The following is a 6,609-nucleotide window of genomic DNA, read 5'->3' as shown; positions in this document are numbered from 1 at the left end:
TTTTGACAATTATGCACCTTTATTTTTTTTTGTTTGAAGTTACATGTGACTTTAAAATTTTATTATAACATGCATGCAACTTCAATTTTGATATTTCCTTATTTTCTTATTTCACCATTATTGAAATGCATCAAAAGATAAGGACCATAAAAATGAGTTAAAGAAAACATGTGAGGATGACTATGAGATTGACAAGTGCCAAAAATAATAGTCTTTTATTATTAAAGTAAACAGATTATTGCAGAACTCAGCAACAGAACAGAGGCACAACAAGAGAACAGAGTGGGTAAAGTTTTAACAATTATATTGTTCAAATGCTTGACTTTTGGTGAATGTGTGATGATTGTTATCAAAGTAAAAAAGTTTAAATAACGAACCTCAATATCAAATCATCTATCCAACTACCAAAAACATGGGGCCGAACATTAAACAAGATTAAATAAACAAAGTTACTTCTACATATGAGTATGCTGCAATATAAAAGGCAGACATGTTCTTTTGTTTCCAGTCAAAAACAAATTTCTTGTTTTACATTAATGTGACCCTAACCAAATGAACAACTAACTTTCCTGTTAATACAAACTAATTAGCAATCAGTTCGGTCCTTCGCCTTTGATTATTACTTATCCAGTCAAGAACATCCGAACAATCCTCTTGGCTGATGAAAACCCTGCATACGTTTTAAATGGGTCAGCTTTCCTACAAAAATATATAGGGGTGGGTTCATTGAGGAACCGGTGAACCATTGTTTTACATGTAAAAAAACTCATTTTTACATAATCTTTCTTCGAGCTTTCGCATGTAGACACATGTAGAAGCCGTTTTAATAAAAACTAGAGGTGGGTCATTTGAACCAAAACAAGTTCAGGTTGAAACGTGTCACAACGCCCTTAGTAAAAAAATACAAATGATTAGCATGTTAATTATGTAACTTAAAGATAGTATGCATTACAAAAGGGGTGCTGTTCCGTTTTAGCTAGTTTTTTTTAAATGGCCCGTTTGACTTGAATCACAATAACTAAACAGGTAAAATTGCATACCCTCTCTTGGTTCGGTAAGTTTTTAATTGTGTAATTTCTCTTCGATCTGACATTTCTTTATCCATTGCAAGTGATCTTGGGACTGCCAGTTTTCCAGTTTGATCATGGTATGCGTCATAAATAAAATCGAGTACCTCAGTCTGCAAACAAGGTATAACATCAATATTATATAACTAGATAAATCAAACTCTGTAGTTGAGAAGATAAGAGGCATACAAGGGGCCTAGAGGCATCAATCCAGTGATAAATGGGCTCATTGCGGAACCATGTCAACTGTCGTTTTGCAAAATTCCTGCAACACAAACCGGTATTAGAGGGGTAAACGAGCCTAACTTCTCGTGAGCTACTCCAAATCGACTTGCTAAAACTCAAAACAAGTTGAGCTTAATGAGCTCGACCTCATTTAATAAATGACCACGAGCGTGAGCTTGACTAGGCTGCTCAAAATCCTAAACAAGCATATTATCCACACACATATACTATTTTCTATCTTATATAACATATATATAATTACATTATAGTTATTATATATAAAAAGTATTATAAAACAATAATATAATATATGTTTAAAACTAAAATCATAAATATATGTGTATATATAATAATAATAATAATAATATATGTATATAAAGTATAAACAAATTAATCAAATATTTAACAAATTAAAAAAAGATTAATAAAAAGAATTACCTTGATGCTTTCTGAAATTCAGATAAAAAGGCATAAAAGTCGCGTGACGAGCTTCTGCCTCCTTCATTTTCACAATGTAAAAGGTATTCCATGGCCTGTGGTTTACCATGTAAAAGATGATTGAGGCAAATACTCCACCCTTGACAGATAATTAATGTTCTAATCATAATTAGAAATAACTATATTATTACGATGATAATCTAACTTTTAGCATGAAACGTTGTGGGAGGTTCTATAGATTTTGAATATCTTTTTGCCCTCTTCAGCCCCTTTCCTAGTTTGGTTTTAAAAAGCTTATTTGATAAAAAGTAGACATGTAAAAGAGATGAGAGAGACGCAACTTCTGGTTGTACAGAAAGCTTATTTGGCTGTGCAAGAGCAATGACCCACACTCTTGAAGCTCTCGCCTTGCGCCTAAAGAAAACGCCTCGGGGCGCCTCAAATTTTTAAAACCAAGTTTCCAAGTAACCACAAAAATATTATTCGTAGAGACAAAGTATAACCCAAATCAACCCTGTTACCCATGACTTAGCAAAGATATTCGAGGTGCAACTAGTACCAAATCCAAAGCATCATAGGAATAAAAACTCTCTAAAAGAAAACAAAACACAAACAAAAGTTAATAAAGAAATGAATAAGGAATTAACTAATAAACATGTGCATAAGGGAAGCAATATATAAAGCATGGGAAGTAATACAGAATACCTGTCTGTAACCGATTGCGCGTGTAGCAGAATTTGAGTTTGGCTGAAGACCCATATCAAGAAGCCATCTTGCTTCAGACAAAAGGCCATTATCTCCTAATTATATGACACGTGGACCAAATTATACAAAAATAATCACTTCAAAGAAAGTCAAAATCTACAAATACACCAACACCTTATGATTTTTATTGCATGGATAATCAATAATCAACGCATTATTTGAAATAACCAACTTTCAAAGTTTTAACTTGACTGTGTTGAGATTTTGACATGGTGCTGATTTGGAGTCGGGAAACCGGCTAAATCAGAAATCTGAAATTCAGTATGTATCGGTTTATATGTGAAAACGAAGTTCATTAACAAAAATAGGAATCTGTATAAACTATGTACGATTTTATGTAATTTCCCTTTAATAAACTGTTGCAAATTGGGGCAAACATAAGTTTTCTATGTATATGGAACTTTGCAACTACAATTCATGAGATCTTTTTCCCGAATACCGGTACCGTAACCGTTCCGAACCAATACATTTGGTGCGGTATTCGGTACCCAGTTTTGTTCAAATTTGGTATTAGTATTTTCGGTACCGGTACAACACTGATCTCATACCTACTACAATGGGTAGTTAAAAGCTATAAAAGGCAGTGATACCTGAAATCATATCTTCACACCGAAAGTCAATTGACCTATAAAGATTCAATCTTGAAGTTGAAAGAAAAAAACAAATTCATAATCCAAATCCTTATGCTTTTCTTCAATGGAAAAGTCAACACCAAGATCAGTGGTATGTTGACCATTTTGTCCTTTGAAAGAATCATATGGTATTGGAAAAGCTGATGGAGGTAACCCAGTAGACTGCAATATGAAAGATCAACTGTCAGGCTATGTCTTATCTCTACTCAGTCAAAGGAAGAATATATAAATGGCTTACATGGAAACGAGTAAGGGTGTAAACGAGTCGATCTGCTCGTGATGTACTCGAGATTGGCTAGCTTAATCGAGCTCGAGCCTAAGATTAAGCTTGTTTAACAAAAGAGCCCGATCCCAAGCTTCACTTATCGAGGCTCGTGAGGCTAAACAAGCTTATTACACATATGATTTCTGTTCAATGTATTTAATATATATTTATTTAATTATTATACATAAAATTATGAAAATAACTAAATAATATCAGATTATGTTATATATAAAATTACAGACACAAAATGTATATAAATATATACATAAATTAATTAATAATAGTAAACTAGCCGAGCTCAAGCTCTCTGTAAATTAAATGACTCGAACTCAGGCTCGGCTCGGCTTGTTTACACCCCTAGAAACAAGTCAAATAGGCTGAGCGCACTGAAAGTTGCCAAAAGTGTATTTGCATTTAAAAAACAAAACTCCTAAATCATTTTTTCTTTTAAAAAGTAAGATTATTATAGAAATAATATAACCTCTATAATCATCTGACACACAAGCTATTTAATAAAAAGAAGTTAACGATTTTGGAGTCTAGACCAAAACTGTCCCCACGTCAATCCAACCTGACATGACACGTGAGGAAAAAAAAATAAAAACACACATTTTGACCGGTAAAACCAACGGTTTGCATATAGTACACCTTATGCAAGCTGAAATACATATTGACCATAGTTACATCAGGTGCATTCATACAAACATAACATTATTATTTATCTATTCGTATAGCGTGCAGTGTCACACAATAGCATCATTATGCATGCTGAAATAAACACTAATCTTGATGATTTCAAGCTTGCGGCGTAAACGATACCAATCATTAGCAGGCAAAGATTGAGCAGTTGGATCACCTGCTTTGGTGACCAACTGCACAGCACCATCCCAATCATAGATTCTCTCAAAACTTGCCAGCTCAGATTGCACTTCCAAACTAATCTCTGCAGTTGCCTTTGGTACATCTGGTTTCCCGTATATAAACCTTACACGTGATCAAAAAACAAGTTTCATAAAGAAGAAAAGCCGTATCAACTATCAATGGAACTTAAGATTAATATTCAAGGAATATACCATCTTAAGTATAGTCTGGTCCCACCGGTAACTATTGGAACACGGCCTCTATTTAGAATATCTTGTGTAGCGTGTCTACCATCATCATAGAAGTTTCCAGCAGAATAATCTGGCTGAAAGAGCTTATTAGCTTGTAAACTAAAGTTTATCACAATGATGTTGAAACATATTGCAAAGGCTAAATTATATACCTTCAGAAGGGTGCAAGATGTCAACCAAATGATGTGGTACTTCCTGCATAAAATTGCCAATAAGAAACTACGATTTTACATCATGTTTATGATCTATTAGAAGGGATTGTAGATGTATCTCGAGTTAGGGTTACCTGTCTTTCACTTGCAGAAGGTTTTGCAGATCCAACGTCAAGTCCTTGATAAACCTGTGATGAAACAAAAGATTTATGAAGTTTGAGTGAGCAAAATCAACCAATTATCAGTGTTGAAAAAAACAGAACAAGGCACCAATATAAATTGGTGGGATTTCATATAATCAGCCCCTAAAGTCGGGTAAAATCGGTCAAGATTAGTCTTTGAAGTATATGAAAACTTAAACTTGTGTGTGCGTGTGTAATACAAAAGAATTACACATAAAATTCCAATCTGATTAATTATAGTCGATATCCCACTGCCCGACTAGCAAGTACAACACGGGTGTAGATTTTGATAGCTCAAACTCAATTTGACTAAATGATCATCTTTCCCCCAAATCCTAGGACAAATTTATTATTGCCTGTTTTATCTATTTCGGTAGTATTAATATATCTTTATCTAACAGTCTGTTAGTTTTCTTTAAATGGTTAATTTTGTATAGAAATGAAGGTTTTTGATAGTGGATATACATACTACCTGAACAGAGTCTGCGCTTATGATTTCTCCGTTGAGTTTTTTAGAGAGCTCTAATGCGAGCCTGCTTTTGCCGGCGCCGGTGGGGCCAGAAATGACGATGACTTTGTCCTTTTTTTTGGAACAGGCGTCTCCGGTCGCAGTTTCTGAAGAACGAGAGAGACCGGAGGTGCTGGTGCTGATGACTCGTCATAATCATAGCAAACCTTCCGATAACGATATTCATCCGCCGATATACCGGTTGTGTTTGAGGATTGAGTTTTTGATAATAAATGTATATATGATATGAAATTTCAATTTCAACCCCCTATACATTAATAACTACCTTTTTATCCCTCGTATTACAACAGGGTTGTTTTACGTTATTCGTTTTTAATATTTATATGTTTATTGGATTTTAGTTTTATTTACTACAAGGAAGTTAATAATACAAGTATGTTTTGTTGGAGGTAATGGAATGAAGAGGAAATAGAATGGGAGAAGAAATGAAATGGACAAGGGAATAAAATGGATTATTACAATTCCTTTGTTTTGTTTAGTTAACCTATATAAATGAAATGAATTATTACTTTATGTTGTTTGGTATCAAAAAAAATTGTAGGAATAAAATAGAAATAATAAAAACACTTCTATCTCAAAATACTTTATTCTTTTACCAAAATAAAAAAAAATCTACATTGGTGACAGTGGTAGTGATAGCTCTGGTGATGAAAATGGTGGTAGCAGTGGCGACGGTGGTGGTGGTCAAGCGGCAGGGGCGATGGTTGTGGTGGCGGTGGGGGTGGCAGTGGTCAAGCGGTGGTAGCATTGGAAGTGGCGGCAATGGTAGGGTGGCGGCAACGGTGGTGGTGGTGGTCAGGCAGCAATAGTGATGGTGGCGGTGATGGCCAAGCGGAGACGATGACAATGGTTGCGGTGGTTACCGCAGCAATAGTGGCGGTGGTGGTAATGCTGGTTGAAGGTATTGGTGGTGGCGATGGTGGCGGCGGTTACGACCACAACGGTGGTAGCGCTGGTAGTGGCGGCAACGGCGACGGTGTTAGTGGTGGCGGTCAGGTGGTGGTGGGTGGCGATAGTGGTGGTGCTTGTTGTTGTTAGGTGGTGCTGTTGATGAGAAAGTAGGGTGGATGATGAATGGATTGATAAAAAAAGAAGAGGGTGGGAAGGAATGGTGTTGATGGTGTTGGGTTTTAACAAGATTATCAAAGCCATAAAACCTCACTTTTATGAAAAACGCAGCGGATATAAGTTTTAAATCTTGTTAATTTGATGTGTATACAACCGATTTATTACATGCAAAAC

At 35.3% G+C, this 6,609-nt stretch overlaps 1 pseudogene across 1 annotated transcript; it reads right to left on the bottom strand.

The window, feature by feature from the left end:
• Positions 1 to 453: 453 nt before the first annotated feature.
• LOC143597094 (tRNA dimethylallyltransferase 9-like) lies at positions 454 to 6,115 on the bottom strand (annotated as a pseudogene). Its single transcript, XR_013146835.1, has 12 exons — positions 5,964 to 6,115; positions 5,311 to 5,485; positions 4,791 to 4,844; positions 4,657 to 4,699; positions 4,466 to 4,574; positions 4,172 to 4,376; positions 3,086 to 3,289; positions 2,436 to 2,530; positions 1,731 to 1,825; positions 1,257 to 1,332; positions 1,041 to 1,180; positions 454 to 670 (listed from the first exon to the last, which is right to left on the bottom strand). The product of XR_013146835.1 is annotated as a tRNA dimethylallyltransferase 9-like (transcript).
• Between the last annotated feature and the right edge of the window lie 494 nt (positions 6,116 to 6,609).

This window comes from Bidens hawaiensis, unplaced genomic scaffold, assembly GCF_021521415.1.
Source record: "Bidens hawaiensis isolate Kalapana, Puna unplaced genomic scaffold, B.hawaiensis_p1.1 tig00047571_1, whole genome shotgun sequence".
NCBI lineage: Eukaryota > Viridiplantae > Streptophyta > Magnoliopsida > Asterales > Asteraceae > Bidens > Bidens hawaiensis.
The sequence above is the reverse complement of the archived record's forward strand: the minus strand, read 5'-3'. Positions and strand labels throughout refer to the sequence as shown.